The following is an 18,235-nucleotide window of genomic DNA, read 5'->3' as shown; positions in this document are numbered from 1 at the left end:
TGCAAGATAATCTCGTCGTAGATATCGGAACCTCAGAGAGAGATCTTTCGATAACAGTTGCGGTAGAGGCATTGCCCTATCCTGTTTTCGTCCCCCGTACAAATAGACGGAGGCTCGTATCCATGGGGTTTGAAAGAGTTATTTCAAACAAATTCCTCATCGGTACATTTATATGAAAATATATCTATTCTGAGAAGAACGAATTAGATATTAAAGAATATATGTTGATCGAATGAATTATGGATCTCGTTTAATGATTAAACATACATATATAATTTTTAAGCTTCTAGCTCCTCGGACATGAAGCGCCTGAAACGCCTGAAGCGCCTGAGGCGCCTGAAGCGCCTGAGGCGCCTGGAGCGCCTGAGGCGCCTGGAGCGCCTGGGGCGCCTGGAGCGCCTCGGGCGCCTGAAATGAGGCGTAAAGCTCTTCAAGTAAAAGGAATGAGGCGCAACGCGCCTGAAAAGCCTGAAGTGGCTAAAGGGAAATATTTAACTCCTAGAGAGCCTAGAGCGCCTGATATAAAACATAGGGCGCCTAGAGAGCCTAGAACGCCTCAAAGGAAAAACAAAGCGCCTAAAGAGCCTGAGGCGCCTGAACGAGGCGCAAAGCGCCTGAAGCGTCCGAATGGAGACGCAAGGCGCCTGCAAAGCCCGAAGGACGCAAAGCGTCTAGAGCGCCTGAAAGCAGGCGCAAGGATTTGTACAACCCAAAATACAATTTGGATGAGTTATCGGGATTTGAAGCGGACTTGGAGGCTCCTCTTTGGGATTTTTCTCAAGATCAATTTTCCCCTGACAGGGCCTCTAGGTGTCGCACAGGTGATCGTAGCCCCTGTCGGGAAGGAATTGATCATGAAAAAAGAGAACGAACAATATAAGGACTTCTCCTGGTAGGGACGAAAGTTGTCGCACAAGCGGCCACCGTCCTTGTCAGGAGGGCCTTAGGGTAAAAGAACAACATCGGCTTCTCCTGCAGGGGACTCAAGATGTCGCACAAGCGACCGTTAGCCCTTGTCAGTTAGAACTCGGTACTGCTAAAAGCCTTCACCTTACGGAAGGAGGCGCTCTCCTCCGGTTGCTCATTCTTCTCCCAACTTGATGGACAGGAAATGGAAGATAGATCGGAATTGGAAGCCAATAAGGGAGCAGGTCTCTCAGTTTATAAGACTTAGCGACCTTTTTTATTGAAAATTAGTTCATTACTAATAAGACGATATTAAAATCTTCCTTTCCTTCTAAAGTAATGCAACCAACCATTTACAGAAAGAGTGGCAATCGTTTGCAAATTGAACAAGGTTCGTACGAGCTCTCATTCATTGATTAGCAGGCTCTCCAGATAATAGAGGCGTAGAATACGGCCTTATCTCCAAGAGAATAAAAATTTGAGGGATTCTCTTCGATCCGAGAGTTTTCATTGCGATCTCTTTCGACTAATGCTAATTCGCTGTTTATTGACGAAAAGAACGGGCGAGGGCAAAAATTTCCATTCTCTCTCCGCATCGGAGAGGAAAGAATGTAGAAGGAAGAAACTTGCTGCATACGACTGCTGAATGACAAGTCATATACGCATACCATAGTTGCCTTGTGGTTCGCTACGAAATTATCTATATCCTTACAGGATTTTCCTGGTAAGGACTTCGCTTAAAAAGTTTGTTACGACAATGCTACTCAGCTTCGGTATAACAAAGGTTGTTGGCTTAAATTGGCATTATTGAGAGTTCCTTAGGCCTTCGGGAGGCTGAATAATTTTATTATATTCCTTCATTAAATGAAGTAAACTGGCAACTCACGATGAATGCAGCCAGGCAGCGAGCGAGACGGCAGGGCTGTCATTGTAAGCGTAAGGCCAATACAGTACCATCCAGGTCTCGCTCATTACCAGTTGGTTGCATCTCTCTCTCCAACGGGATCGAATGGTTAACCGTATATTCCCCTACAATCATGGACTTAGTCGCGAATGGAGGGGATAGTTAAGCTAACATATATAAAATATTGTCTGCCTTTTGCTAAGAAGTTTTCAATTAAAAAAGATATTATAACCTTTCAATGCTGTTTACCGTAGGGAACATTATTAAAGGATTCTAACACAGCAGAACATTATATTATATAATGCTCTCATGCTTACGAAAGCATGGCTTATTAGAATACATGCTTAGTGAGGAAGTGGATGTAGTAGAGAATTCACTTTAAGACTACGGTATGGTCAAGTCTTTCGAGAAACGCACACAACCTTTTAGAATCAGATATTGCTCAAGAGAAGATGGATGAGTGGAATGGGAAACATTCTCTTCGTGGCAGAAATGGTTTCCCTGAATAGAATATACTACGTATATAAGAGTTTTTTCCTACTAAAAACGGAATTAACATGTGTAAGGATGTCGTGTACCATAAAGGCACAGATGTTCTGGTACATAACATAAAGAGTATTAGAAGAAAGCGCCGGTCTGAAGCGCCAACCTGGCACAATGAGCCAAGAGCACCAGCAAGATATTTTCTCTTTTAGCGAGTTATTAACATAAGAGTCCAGTAGCCTCTCAGACAGCACGCTCGGTAACGGCAAGATTCGTTCCTGATTTCGTTACCCATTTTAATCATCTTAGGGGCCAATTCCACGACTCTCTCATATCGCCAAAAGAGCATTGAGAATCTCTTTTTTCGCTCCTGTTTCGCAGTTAACAAAGAGAACCTATTTGGAAAAAGAGGTTCGATGCAAGATTTTGCATGTCCGTGAGAACCTTCTCGATCGACGATAATAACTGTTAATGTATGTCTAACATTTATTGGAAAGAGTTGTGAGAACCTGCGGAAAGTCTTCTTCATAGATCTCTTAGCAAGGTAGAAGACGAACAGGCTTCCTATAGAATGCTTTCTTTTCCTCGAACCAAGAGAGGTAGCAATATACGCCATCTTTATTTTATAGAAAGGGGAATATACTATAGTCTTTTTTTCCCCTAAATATAAATATAAATATAAATTCTTTACAGAATTTAAGATAAAGGGCGTCAAAGAAAGAGAGGATAATACTTTATGCCTCATTTTGGCTTCAGAGAGGTTGGATTCACAGAGGTCACGTTCTTCCTCACAGCATGTTTTTGGAAGTCTTTTCCAAGAGTCTGGAATATCTATCAGCATCTATTATTAAATGGACCTTAACAACCTCTCCACTCTGAGTCTGTCTGCATGCAGACTGACCAGAAGTGGACATAAATGAGAGGATTTTTCAAGGTAGATGACAATAGTCATGGCCTAGACATAGAATTGCTGCAGATCGTGCTAGAGGGAATGAGGAAACTGTCCTCTTCCGATACCTCTGTGAACCACATAGCGGTTTTTTCTTCCCTTTCAGAGGGAAGAATCACCTTTGTATATATCTGCTATCAAAGAACGCAGTAAAAGGCTATACTCTGTCTCTACAAAGGGAATTGGAGATAGCAGAGGATTAAGATCTTCAGGATCTTATTCGATATATACCTTAATATGACAAGATAGGATATCATGTACTTCTAATGGGATCTTTTTTGTGGCCACAGATTCCATGTTCCGACAAGATGGAACTGCTCCTCATCAAACTTTCTTTGAGAAATTTTTATGAGGGAATTCTTTGTTTCTCTGGGTCCTAAACGACCAAGAAGACAAGTGAATTTTTTGAGCATTGGAATCTCGCATCAGATTCTATGGAGACTAGACAATGGGTTTCTTGCCAGCATAGTATGTCTAGCAAAAGAACTGAAACCCCCTATTCCTGATTCAATGTTTCAGATAGAGGTTTCGTTGTCCAGGCAGAGTACTTACATTTTCATCTACAGTAGAATGGTTCAAACGTTTGCCTACAGAGTCTGGTATGCGATGACGGCTCGAAATGCTTCCCAGAAGGTGTTCAGAGGGATACAATAAAGAGCTAGAAATCAGGAGTACTCCCAATTCAGCTCGGAGTCTCCTTCGACTTCCAGGCTTCTTCCCTTCCTTCGGGCAAGGATAGGGAAGATTCTGCAACGAGACACCCCTTCAACATGTAAGAAGAGATCTCGTGAGCACGGAAGTATTCAAGAAGGACCCTCCTCGGAGGAAGACTTATCTCTCGTACGGTTAGATATGCTATCGTCTACTGGATGTAGCTGATTACAATCACCTCCCCTTACCGGAGAGACCAAAAGCTCAAAGTGAAAGAATTTCTTCCACCCTTCTCCAGTCTCCTGATAAAACGATTGTGGATGTTAAGGACTTTCGGACAATGTAGCGCCAATCAGGCGCAAAAATACCAGAACAGGCGTAAAGACGCCAGAGGAAGACAGTCCAAATAAACACTGTCATTGTCTGATGAGGAGAAGGAGCGTGCCTCCAGCCTGGCGCAGATGCGCTAGAGGCAAATAAATCGGAAAAAAGTGTCCGATGTGGGCATCGCCAGTTTCCTCGAGACTCTTTAACAAGCTCGAAGCTCCAGCAAGTGGGGAGAAGTCAGCCAGGCGCCAGGCGCCAGGCTCCAGGCAGGCGCAAGGCGCTAGCCAGGCGCCAGGCAAGCAACATGCGCCAGCCAAGCGCGAGGCGTCAGACAGGCGCGAGGCGCCAGCCAGGCGCGAGGAGCCAGCCAGGCACAAGCCAGGCTCTAGGCTTCATCCAGAAGAGATCATTTCAAAGTGTGATCTCTAAAGCACTTCTTAGTAACTTGATGATTCCTTCAAACAGCTGAGAATTAAAAGCGCTTGAAGTGCGAGCTTTTAACAATTCTTGTTCTTTCCATAACAATATGTCGTGAGAGACATATTAGCTGTAATTTACGGGAGATGCAACTCTGTGTTGTCTTCTCTTTTGCACGAAGGAGGTCAACTTGACCTATGAGAGATCCTTCTCTCTTGGTTACGTGTCTACGGATACGTTGCTGGGATAGGGAGCCGACACTGATCCTTAACTAGTGAGTTAAAAAATTTTATTTTAACATAAAGTATACTATTTTCTTTGGGTTATTTGAAATGAGTTTGGGGATAGCTCTTTTCAAATTAAGCACAAAACCCTCGTGTTAGGATCAGGTGATCGGGATCGGTGTTGTGCTCCTTAATTATGCCAGTAGGCATAGGTGTTTTGTCATGTAAGTGGATAGGACCCCTTTGACAAATAACCATTAGATTCTGTCAAGTAAGTGGATAAGACCCATTGACAGATCTACAAGAACTCTTAGCCATAGGTCACATCCTCGCTGAGGCTCTTGAGACGAAGCAGACTCCTAGCAATAGCTAGGAGGTCAACCCTTCGTCTAAACACATAGGAACCAAGGTTTTATTTATTTATTACCTACAACGTATGTTGTTTACCTGTCTAATCAGTAACTAGCTGTCTCTTACCCACCGCCAAAGGTGCCAATCAGCTAAGTATATATCTGACAGGGAAGTTGAATGTATGAAAATGATATTGTTATTGTACAATAAAGTTTCATACATACTTACCTGGCAGATATATACGATTGAATGGCCCACCCAGCCTCCCCTCAGGAGACAGGTGGAAGAGAAAAATCTGTCCTTAGAAGGTAATAGTTCCTATTCCTGCCACCCAGCGGCAGGCCGGTAGATCACCTGACCTACCTACCTGTAGCGTGTGCCGCGAAATTCGAATTTCTATCGGGGACGACGGAGTCTATAGCTAAGTATATATCTGCCAGGTAAGTATGTATGAAACTTTATTGTACAATAACAATATCATTTTTTAAAGCCTGTTAATACACACTATACTTGAAATAGCGGAAAATTTGCCTTGTATTAGTACGTACTTTGAACAGAGCTTGTATAAGACATGGGTTGTAGTATAGTGAATTCAACTTTGGGAAACAATTAGAGGTTGCATTGTATTTGGGATTAAATAATACATGAGTATATACAGTAGGTTTGTGTTAGTTCATGTAGATCTTGATTGGATTTGTCATTTTATTGTGTTTTTATTAAGATAAAACTTCATCGTAGAAAAGATAAAGATCTTCAAAAGGAATATTAAGAAGAAAAACTTTAATGTCACAGCAGTTATTCAGTATTAGTAAAACTGAATCGTATAATATTCAGGAGCATGAATTGTTCTTGGATATTTATTAATGTTGACTTGTTTTACTTAGATACTTAATTGTTTGTTTTAGGTTTTTTGGAGAATTGCATAGCTTCAGTTGAAAAGCTTATTTAGCTGATGAGTTGATGTGATGTATACATAAAAAAGTTCAGCCACTGAAATGTGTAGTGGTGGTCATGAAGAGTGTTTCAGTGTTATGTATTGAGGTTTACGGCAGTCAACCATATATTTTTCTCATCCACAGGCTCACAAACGAGTGAAGGTCACCAAAGATCACATTATTAAAGGGAAAGGAGATGTTGATTCTGATGCCTCTTCTTCTGTAAAGACTCAGACCAAAAAGTCACTATTCTGTAATATACACACAAAGGTAACAGTATTGCGAAGCTTCGTTTGCTTACTGCTGATTATATGATTTATTGCTACTTAAAAGTTAATCAAAAAGTAATGTTTTCTTGGACTCATTTATTTAAAGTTGGTTGTTGAGTTGCATAGTACTTGATAAAAGTTTTTCATTACATTATTTTCCTTTTTCAGGAAAAACTCAACCTCTACTGTCAAACATGTGATCAGCTGACTTGTAGAGATTGTCAGCTTATTGAGCACCGTGAGCACAAGTACAAGTTTTCTGAAGAAATGGCTAACCTTACTAGAGAAAGGTTAAAGCAGTTTCTCCTTGATATTCGTAAAAAACGAGGCTACATTGAAAATGCAAAAGAATTGGTAGCTGAACGTAGACAACAGATTATCAGCAAACAAGAGTCAGTTCAGGCTGATATCAATAGACTAGTCGAAACGTAAGTACTAGTTTCACCACCAAACATTTTGCTCGTGCAGGTCACAACCATTTTATATGAATGTTCCAGACACTGCAGGGATCCAAGAGTTCATGGCAATTAGCTGCGTCGCTTCGTGCGTCTGCATTGTTGATCACAGTTAGCAGAATTCATCAGATTGTCATTTCTACGAAATTGCCGTAAAAGTATATGAAATATCTGTAAAATTTCTTATCATTATTTTTACTTTTGTCTTTTCTCTTTTTTAATCCATTTTTTATGTATCAAGTGATATAGTAACTTAGCCGTAAGGCAGCCTATCTTCTCTAGCAGAAGGTTTTTCCCACTCGCTATAATTTAGATGGTTATGGAAAAAACTTAGACTGGCATTCTGAAGAATAATGCATTCATTTTGCCATATGAATGAAGTTTAGTGTTTATTCTGTTCTGTAGGTATTTTGCACATATTGCTCTACAATTGTTTGTTCAGTGTTTATTCTGTGTTCTGCAAGGAATGTATTTTACTTATCCATGTAGTAATTTGGTATTTAGTTATATTTTGGTTTTGAGAATTTACAAAACTTTTCACCTCTAATTTAAGGGTAATTCTTTTGAAGAAGCCCTACGAATTTAGAATATGATTCAGTGGTCTGGTTAAACTAATATGATGATGATGAGTCTGGGCCACCTCACTGTAATTTAATTTATTGACAGGTTCATAGAGTGTCAAGACATCCTTATCTAACGTAGCTATAAAGTTGAAACAAATGTTAGAATACCTATCAGTAGACTAGCAATGGCAATGGAACAGTTAGTACCTACTCTAGTCACTTCTTTATTTGGTACCTTCTTGTTCTGCATCTACTTAATGTCTTAACATTTTCAACTTGTTTCGTTTTAAAGTCTCATTTATGAACAAATCCTTTAAGTGTAATCCCATTCGTCATTTAGCAGTGTGACTGTTGTATCAATTTAATTTGTAATATTCATTGTTTTGGGACATGCAAAAAGAGATTGTTGGGTTTACTAACCAGTAAGTCTCACATAAATAGGAAGTGATCAATAATAGAACCCCCCCAAAAAAAACTTTTTCAGAGGGAGTATATCTTACGAGTCTTATTTTCTGTCCAAATTTGGTGTTCTTTACTACTTAATGAATTTCCAATCATTTTGTTTGGGACTCAGCAGCAAGTGCCGCCTCTTGCCTAAATTGCTAGTCAAGCTGTATGTGAACAACAGTTTTGTGATGAAAAAAGAATTTTATTTTTTAATGCATCACCAAGATACATTTTCCTCCCAGCCTTGGTGATTGCTATAGCTAGGATCCTGACTCAAAAACTGAGGCATTTGACAGCTGCAAATGTTTGTGATTCATGAGGAACAGTGCAGAACTGTAACTCTCTCTCCCTGTAAAAACAGACTACAGTGTCTGGGACACGCAAAGGCATGATTGTGACTATATGAGTGACAGGTTTTTACAAGAAAAAAATTTTCTTTGTAAAAAGTTAAATTTTTCTTGTGCTCTTGGTGATTGAAATATTTTTTGAGAAGTATGGTGTGTGTGAGCTCTCAAACTTGAAGCAGTGCTGCTGTTAGTTAAACTAGCCATGATTTTTTTTTCAGTTTTATCGAAATCATCAGGCAGCGTGGTAACACACTATTTGAATTGTTACGTGATGTCTGCAATAGCAAGCAGGAGCAGCTAGACAAGAAGAATGAAGTTTTGCTACATTTAGGTTCTCAGGCAGATCACTGTATCACCGTGGTAGAAGCTGTAATGAACACATCCTCTGATATGGCTCTTCTCTATTCTAAAAAGTAAGTTGTGTTGATGGGACATTTTGGGTGTAGTATGAGGGTTAACATGTTCATAATAGGATTATGGTGATTAGGAATTTATAAAAAAAATTTTTGCTATCCTAAGGTAGTTTATGGTGCTTAATTGAAAGTGTTTCATTCAGCTTTTTTGGTGTCATTTGGAAGCACAGTATTTGAACTTTTTGTAAAGAAAAAGAAAAAAAAGTAGTAGTAGTAGTAGTTAGCAGTGGTAGTAGTCGTAGTAGTAATAATTTAAATAAAGCAAAGTTTTTGGTGACTAAAAAAGAAAAATACATTGGTTATGCTTACACTACAGGACAGTTATAGAGGTGAACCAAGTATAGAATGAAAAAGTTGGTAATTTTAAGACAGTATTTGAAATGTTCCAGAAATAAAAGAGTTAGAGAAGGGGGGAGGAGCACAATGTTATTTTGGAAGGGCAGGCTTTTAAAGAATTATAACAATTCTGCACTGGACTGTATAGTAAATATTAAGATGATGGCAAGAAAATATATAGTAATTCCATGGATAAAGGGGAAAGAGTTTAGTACCAGCCTATGGTAAATAAGAGTGACCCATAGATAATATAAGCATAAAATTTGAATAAGCCTGTATAAGCCAATACCATTTTACATAGAGACAGACACCTAAAAAATTGTAGGTGGAGGTTTTAAGAAGTCTATGCACAGATTTCTGTGCATAGACTTCTTAAAACCTCCACCTCTGAATAAATCCAACATCTGGAACATGTGTGTCGCCACCTTCATAGTCACTCAACTAATGGCGGCTGATTAAAAGTCTCGGATAATGGGAGTTTCCAGACCACAGAGTGCCAGATTTAAGAGGTTGGACAGTATTTTAAAATATGGCAAAGGAAAACTAGTGTCCAAGTCAGTTATAAATAGAAAAATGTTTAATTTTGTTATAAAATTATGTAGATATAGAGGAATAAATTTGGATACAATAGCCATAGGATGTAGCTCAGGTCTCAGAAGTTTTATGTCTATTCAAACATTTGTTGTGCAGTTGAACTTTGTATACTTGGACTAACCTCAAGAGAAAATACTAAGCACAAAGGCAGGCTTTTGAAAAATTGAGACTGATGTCACCACTTCTGATGTTGGCCTTAGAAGAAATATTTGAAATAAATTGTATATTGATTAAGCATTTACAGAAATCTGATGACAGACTTATCCGAAGTTTGCAGTTACTGTCATATTTTACTTGAAGTTATATTTGTATCAATTTAAGATGTATTCAAGGTAAATTTATTTCTCAGGTTGTTGATGGAACAGGTATTAAAAGTGGATAAGGATTCGCCTGACAGAAGCTTGTTTGACCGTTTCAAAGCAAAACTGAATTCTGGTGACGATATCTCTCTAAGGATTTCCAGTGAATCAAGGGGACTTGGGAAAGGTGAGCAAGAGAAATTATTGTCAACTATTTTCAGTATTTAAGCAGCTTAAAATATTCATTATAATGTCTGTTTTATTGGAAGGTAGTGTGTATTATTGTTATCATTATACTATTAATATTATTATTATTACATAGTATTATAATAAAAAAATACTCATAGTAGCATGAGCCTTAAAATGGAGAAACAAATCCACAGTATGTAATTGTGCATATACAGGTAGTCCCCGGGTTACGACGGATTTGGCTTACGACGTTCCGAGGTTAAGGCGCTTTTCTATTATATTCATCAGAAATTATTTCCAGGGTTATGACGCCTACAACACTGACCTGGCAGATGAAATATGAGACCAAAAATACAAAATAATTAATATTTGAAGTTTTTTTATGAAAAATGCAATAAGAATGCTGTTTACATAGTTTTCAATGCACCCAAAGCATTAAAAGTAAAGTTTTCTTAAGATTTTTCATGATGTTCCGGCTTATGACGATTTTCGGCTAATGACGCGTCTCAAGAATGGAACCCCCGTCGTAACTCTGGGACTGCCTGTATTTAAAGATAAAACTGTAAGGATAGCTTTCAGGTGTCTGTTCGGTTCCCCTTTTTAATGTCAGTTGAGAAGAGGAACCGAACAGATTCCTCATGCAGTGCACTGTAGGCATTACTTTAGGTTCTTAGCACCTTGCCTTCTACCCCATGCTGCCACCACTTTCGTTCCTCTTACTGTACCTCCTTTCATATTCTCTTTCTTCATCTTACTTTCCACCCTCTCCTAACCCTTGATTCATAATGCAACAGTGAGGTTTTCCTGTTACACCTTTCAAACCTCTTGCTGTCAATTTCCATTTCAGCGCTGAGTGACCTCATAGGTTCCCAGTGCTTGGCCTTTGGCCTAAATTCTATGTTCAACTCAACTCAACCGATTAGATCCCTGAAAGCTGTCCTTACAGTTTTATCTTGAAATAGATGTACAATTACATAATACGTAGTGGATTTTTTTCCATTATTATTATTATTATTATTTATTGGAAGGAGACCCTCTTTGAAACAAGTATTATTGAAAAATATTGATGCATCAGCTGCATTCAACTTGTAAATAGCAACTAAAGAATATTGTGCTGATATGATTCATCAGGAGGAGTCAATTTCAGGGATATTGTTGCATTAAAGTTTATTTTATTACAGAAAGTATATTTTAAATGAATCAAGGTATAATTCAATGTTGGGTTTAGTCGAATTCTTGTAGTAACCGACGTTTCTCTTGGTATTGAGTATGATCATGGCAGTGGGTCAGGGTAGACTAGTGGTAGGTCAGCAGTGGGTCAACCGCATGCAGATTTTTCATTGGTTGTTGGTGCAGTGCATTCCCCCTATTGATTGGAAAAAGTCTCTTTCAAGATACCTCTCATTGTTGAAGGTTGCACTGTTGCAAGCTGGTAGACCATCAAGGCTGAGACATTATGTCCCTGGGCGTTGCATGACGTGTTACCTCACGGCAGCTCAATTGTCATTGGTTGCTGGGCTGCTCGTCTCATCTGATGTTCTTGGATTGGGGGTGTACCTCGGTCTGGTATTATTTATGTTATTATTTATATTCATATGTGTTCTTAAGTTGGTGGGGAGGAAGAGCACTTCCTGTGTCATATTCAGTGAGGGCTTTTCTTGTTGTATAAAGAGTGCCTACAGTAGTCGTAAACGTTGCTGGTCAGGAGCCCTCCCTATTATCTTAGTGTTCTTGATAATACTGTTGCAGGAGGTGGCTTCCTGATGTGCTGTTATGGTATGATTTTTAATTGTATGATGGGGCATAAGAATTGGTAGACCACATTCAACTGCTTCAAGGGGTCTCTTGCCCGGGCCGTCAGATTGTTCTTCTTGATAAGGTCCTGGGTACATCGATTTTGGTAGTAAATGATGAGTTCCGGTTCTTTGTCAACTTCGGTAGGAGTCACATTCTCTCTGATGATTTTCTTCAATACAGGTAGTGTTCGAGTTACGATAATTTGTCTTACGATAATCCGATTTTACGATGGGGTGAGCAATTAATACTGATACGACAATATTTTGAAAATATTTTTGAATTTTGCTCGTAACGGGTGCAGCCCAGCAGCGTACAACCAGGCAGCAAGAGAGACAGACCAAATTACAATAGCCTAACTTTATCCCATCTTCTAGTTAAATAAGTAAAAAAAAAAAACAGCAAAAGAGAATTGTGAAAGTTTTGTTTTAACGTTTTACTTGTTTGGTAGTACAGCCATGAACAACCAAACAAGAAACAACGTTTGTTCCGATACGTAATACAAACCCTCGGTCCTTTAACAATAGGAAGGTAACTAGCGGCAGCTGGGACGGTCGTAAGCTTCGAACAAGGGGAGAACGGTAGTTAACTGCTTGTCCGATCGTGCGCGCGCCCGCGCGCCCGAGAGCCCGAGAGGTGAAGAATCACTTTTGCTTTCGGCCGCGGGTGTGAAGGACGTGTTCGTCATCGCTCTCTGCCCGCTTCATCGTCGTATGCTTTGTTTATATTGTGTTTTTTACTAATGGTTTGGTTTGACTTGAAAATGAAACTGTAAGTACACTGTTTTCATTTTCATTACTTAATTATGAATCAACATGGAGCTATCGCCGTAGAGACGGCGATTTCCGCTCTTTTCATGAATTGAACCCTTGAATTATGTCTCGGTGCCGAGGGCGGGCGCACTCGCGCCGAGTCATGTATTTTGGGCGAAAGTGTGTAATTGAAAGATGTAAGTACTCTTTTTCATTATATTTTTGCCCTGTGCGTTCGTTGCCGAGAGCTTGATTGCGCTCGGCAAGAGACTCTTATTTTGTATGTATAGAATGCAATGAAAGTGGATTCGCAATGCAGTTTTCTTTTCATTTTCATTTATTAATTGCATCAAATTTAATTTTGGATCAATTTCCGCTCTTACCCGGGAATTAATCCTTACGATTTATTGCTGTGAAAGTGAAAATAGCAAGTGCAGTATTGTTCATTTTCATATATATTTATGATAGCAATCATATTATTAAGGATCAAGTTCCCGCTCTTACCGGGAATTGATTTTTCCCTCTTTAAGTTCTATGAAGTGAATCGCAAGTGCAGTATTCTGTTTCATTTTTCATATTACTTTTCACTGCTGTGCGGGGTAGGGGAAGCGAAGGTCTGCCAGGAAGTCGTCGGAAAGCTCTCCCGCGACTCCCTTGGTATCCGATTCTTCGTCTTCTTTCCTGCCCCCCCGCTCAGCTTCCTCGTATTTTTGTTTTTGGGGTCTTCCTTTTCCGTTCGGGTGGGGCATGTCTCCCCCCCGTGCGTGAGGGAACCCCTCTTACTAATCTGTCTGTGCTACCGCAGGTGCTACAGCCGTGGGAGACGACCTTGGACAGGTATGGACCACTGCGGCTGCAGGGCGTGCCTAGCATCCACGATCTGCTGCAGAGTCTTGCGAGGTCTGGGGCGGTGACCTTGGAGTGGTCTCCACTACAACCTTCACGGCCGCTTATGCTGCTTCCCCCCGCTGGTCTACACTCCCCATGCTGTGTCGGTGACGCCGTTCTGCCGCTTCTAGGGCCGGTCGCGCCGTACCGAGGAGGGGTATGCCGCCGCCGCCTGTGTTTTCTTCGTGTTGCCTGCCCCAGACTTCCGCTGTTCCAGCAGCTCGCCCCTGGACCGGCCGCCAGTACCACGCTGGCTGCCGATGATTCTACGAGGCGATGGCTGGGCCTGCGTACCTGTCGCTGATGTGGTTCCCGCTACTGGCTTGGCTGTCCCTTCTGTGTTTACCGCTGCCGCTGTTCCTGCCGCTCCTGAGCTGGTTGCTGTTCCTGTCGCTCCTGGTTCCTGCGCCTGTCCATGCTGGTCCTGCCCATGGTGTGTCTTCCCAGTCCCAGGTCCTTCCGGACAGGTGCAGTCCGGGCCGTGTTGCTTCGGCAATAGGCCGACTCCGGCCTGGATGGAGGACCTGACGACTGTCCTGCGTGAGCTGACGAAGAAGAGGAAGGTGTCATCTTCGTCTTCGTCTGTTGCTGCCTCTTCCCCTTCGACTTCTAAGGCCCATAAGCCGAAGAAGAAGAAGGCTGCCTCCCCCCCCCCCCCTAAGAAGTCTCCTTCGGGAACTTCTAAGGGCCCGTCCCACCTCGGTGGGACGGGGGTCCTTCTGCTGGTCCTCCTGCTCCTTCTGGGAGCGGGGCCCGTCTCCCCTTCCGTAAGGAAGAGATAGACGGGGACCAGAGGAGTATCGGTTAGCTCTGGTACTTCCCTCGCCTGGTGCTAGCGGCGATGCCGCTACGCCAGGTTCCGGCTCGGTCCTCTCGTTCGCGGGAGATCCCGAGTGTACGCTCTCCCTCGGGAGACCGTGCAGCCAAAGTTTCGGCGCCAGAGTTCGTCTCGGCGCCAAGACCACGGCACGGAGCAGAAGGCTGGCGAGAATTTTTTTTCCGCTCAGGTGACTCTCGCCAGGCCAGCGGCCGCTCTCGCAGCGACCAGCTGGTAACCGGGTTTTGTTTTCCCCCTAAGAAGACTCCTTCGGGAACTTCGAAGGGCTCGTCACATTCCGGTGTGACGGGGGGGTTCTTCTGCTGGTCCTCCTGTTCCTTCGGGAACGGGGCCCGTCTCCCCTCTTGCTGAGAAGAAGAAGAAGACGGGGACCAAGGGTGTGCTGGCTACCGCTGGTACACCCTCGCCTGGTCTTGGCAGCTCTGCTGCTAAGCCAGGTACCGGCTCGGTTTCTCGTCCGCGAGAAGTTCCGAGTGTACAATCTCCTTCGGGTGACCGTGCAGCCAAAGTTAAGACGCCTGAGTTCGCTCAGCGTCATGACCGGGGCACGGAGCAGAAGGATGTCGAGAGCCGCTCAGGTGGACTCTCGCCAGGCCAGCGGCCGCTCTCGCAGCGACCAGCCGGTACCTCGGGTGGACGTGACGGTCTCTGACCGGCCACGGGTTGAGGCTGGGAAGAGGTCCCCCAGGTCCCCTCGACCGACGGTACCAGCCTCGGCTGGTACCAGCGGTTTGACGTGGGGCGAGGAGGACGCTCACCGGTCTCACGGCGAAAGCGAGCTCTGCAGGTCACCTGACCGCCGCTCCACAGGGACGGCGGATACGGTGACCAGCAGCAGCTCGTCTGACGCACGGGAACCGGGGTCGACGCTGCTCAGTCGCGGCCCGCTCGCCACAGGTGAGCGGCACGGCCAGGCCCGCAAATCGATCCCCACCGCGGTTGGTGATCGGCTGCAGCCCCCCCACGTACGCTTGGTCCTGCCAGCGAGCGGGGGGGAGCGTCAGGTCTGTCTCTCCACTACCTTCAACTTCCTCGGGCTACACCGGGAAGAGCGAGGTAGCTAGGAGTGATCGTGAGAGGTGCGCCGCTCACGATCCCGTCACGACGCCGCACGTGCCACGTATGGTCTTAGGACCAACCAGGACGTACGCGCAAGTGATTGGAGGCGACCGTCAGGGGGAGAGGGGGTAGCGTCAGTTCTGTCTCTCCGATACCTTCAACTTCCTCGGCATACGCCAGGAAGAGCGAGGTATATAGGAGTGATCGTGAGAGATGCGCCACCTCGATCCCGTCACGACGCCGCACGTGCCAGGTTGGTCTTAGGACCAACCAGGACGTACGCGCAAGTGATTGGAGGCAACCGTCAGGGATCTGTTGCTGGTCCTTCTTCTGAAGGAGGAGGGTCCTAGGGAGCTGCTCTTGTTGGAGGGACTGGACGGTCCTACTCCTCAAGACGCTGTAACTTCCGAGATTCAGAGTAACTTTAACCCAGGTTATTGCACTGATTCGTCAGCACAACGACCGGGGGAAGGATCGCCGCTCCCACCAGCAGAGCCCATTGTCTCTGCTCGAGTCGTTTTGGGGCCCGAGAGGGAACCCAAACTGACGGTGGGTATGCCGCGATCGGAGCTTGCCGATTCTGTCTTGAACCAGTGTCTCTCGTCTCCGGACAAGAAGGCTCTCTCAGTTCTGGCCCGTCGATCAAGCTACTTCCACCTCCTCTTACTGCGACAGGCGTCGTTTCTACGTGTCTTCGGACACCGATTTATTTAAATACTCCTTCGGTCCTCCTGAGAGGTTTCGACCTCGACGAGGACTGGAATGAGTCGGAGGGGGGGGGGGGACGGTATCGGCTCTCTCCTGTCAGGTGTCGATCAGCCCCACCCAGACGACGTTCACAGTGGCGGCAGACCCTTAACCTCCAGTGAGAGTTCGTAAACCCCTCCTCGGGGAAAACCGTTTTCTCCTCCTGACGATAACGTTTTCCCAGACTCTGAGAGGACCATCTCCGCAAGGTGCGGATGGCTGCTCCTACCTCTTCTCCAACTGCTAGTTTCCAACTGGGGAAGGCGAGCGAGTATCCAATTCCTCCCCCAATTCCCTCTCCCTTACGGCTACGAGGGAAAGGGGTGAAGGATCCTACAGAGATTTCTTCTGTAGGGATCCCCGTTGGGGATCTGCGCTACCAGGGGGGGAGGGGACCTTCGGGTCCTACCTGACGTAATGCCCCGGTCGTTTGAGGAGGGAATGGATCCTGCCCCATTCTCGATTTCTACGGGAATCGAGAGGACCACCCAGCCGATGTCGTTTTTGTGGACGAATTCGGTGGGGAGGTTTCGCCGTACTGCTTAGAATTTCTACGGGAATTTCTAGCGCATTCAGAAGTGGTTTAAGAGTTTCTTACGATCTCCAAATCACTTAGGCGTTGACCACGGTCCAAACAAGTGAGCGAGAACGAGAATCCCCGATATGTTACCACGATTAATCCGGGAACCTCGGCCTATGCTCGAATTCCTGGAATTTCTAGCAATTAGGAAGAAGACTGCTGCTGAAAGCTAAGGCTAACCTCAACCTGGAATAGAGAAGAAACGGACGGGAATATCCAGTTTGGCTTGTCAACTATCGTCTTAGTTTATTCTGTTCACCACATTGGGGGAAGCTTTCCTTCGAGGAAGAACTTCTCCTTCACTTCTCTTTAATAGAGAACGAAGGGTGGGTCGGATCTCCAATCCTTATTTTGTTTTCTTGAAGGAAAGAATTTCTAGGATGGAAGATCGTTGGTTCAGAATCCTTACAAATTACTATACGTAGTATTAGTAACCTCGCGACATTGATTACTGGGCTAACAGCAGTTGAATGGTCCGAGGGGTAGGAGGCGCATTCATGGTTGATTGTTCTACGGATTGCGACTTAGGACGAAAAGTATTCTAATTGAACTGCAACCCGCGGTTTGCCTGCAACCTCCCAGGAGCTTTCCAGTTTCAATTTTATTATACTTATGGTGTTTTGTCCACAACAACACCATTTTAAGCTTTATTAATTTACCGAAAATTTCGTTTTCGCTTAAATATAAATTGCTCGAGCATATCTTTTTATGCTCGGTGGTTCTAGCCGAACGCATTCCTTCGTGGAAAGTGATTACTTTGGCAACTCCAGGATGACGCGTCATCGACAGCTACTGCGTATTGAATTGCCCGAGGCATTTCAGTATCAGCTGCCGCTTTGAGATAAGGACGGTTGTTTATGTCTTTCTCACCTTGCTTTGATTGAATAACAAAGCCGTTATCTCTGACCCAACAATCATGCGGAACTTAAGCTCCCTCTGATTAACGGGGGATTCTTCGCATACATGAATGACCATTTTCTACTGCTGAGAAACGCTAGTATTCATCGTCTTCGTTATTGCGATAATTTTAAAACAGAGATATCTATTCGACTCTCATCCTTTTCTGTTTTACCCGCAGCCGGTTAACAGAACTTCTGTAATAGTCTCTTGCTGCATCGTATCCCGATAATGCGAATGATTTTTGCGGAATCTGGGAGTTTGTCCCTCAAAATATTCTTGGTATTCGGATGTGTTACAATTAGTTCAATTTGTTTCACCCCGGATTAGCAGATGTATTGAAACAGACATCGCCTACTCCCACACCCGTGCCAGCTCTACTTCCAAACGTTCAGCCCATGAGGAAGGCAGTTCTTCAAGCGGCTCTTCCCCCTGTGTTTCATTACTGAGAACGCCCCGCTTTTCATTGCACCAAACGGGACAGCAATGAAATGGCGGGTTAGCGTTTTTCAGTCATTTGTAAGCCACAGGTTTTAGAATCTTGGAGATTCCCTTCTCTTTCGACTTCAGCTGGAAGACCGTTAGGGTGCATTCATTTGCCTACCTTCGTCTTTCAACGTC

General features: G+C 43.8%; 1 pseudogene; it reads left to right on the top strand.

Annotated features, from left to right (window-relative positions):
• The window catches only part of LOC135217020 (E3 ubiquitin-protein ligase TRIM33-like), a 361,157-nt pseudogene that overhangs the window by 48,217 nt on the left and 294,705 nt on the right, over positions 1-18,235 (top strand).

Source organism: Macrobrachium nipponense, chromosome 19 (genome assembly GCF_015104395.2).
Source record: "Macrobrachium nipponense isolate FS-2020 chromosome 19, ASM1510439v2, whole genome shotgun sequence".
Lineage (NCBI taxonomy): Eukaryota > Metazoa > Arthropoda > Malacostraca > Decapoda > Palaemonidae > Macrobrachium > Macrobrachium nipponense.
Note: the sequence above shows the minus strand (reverse complement) of the source record. Positions and strands in the feature narration are given on the sequence as shown.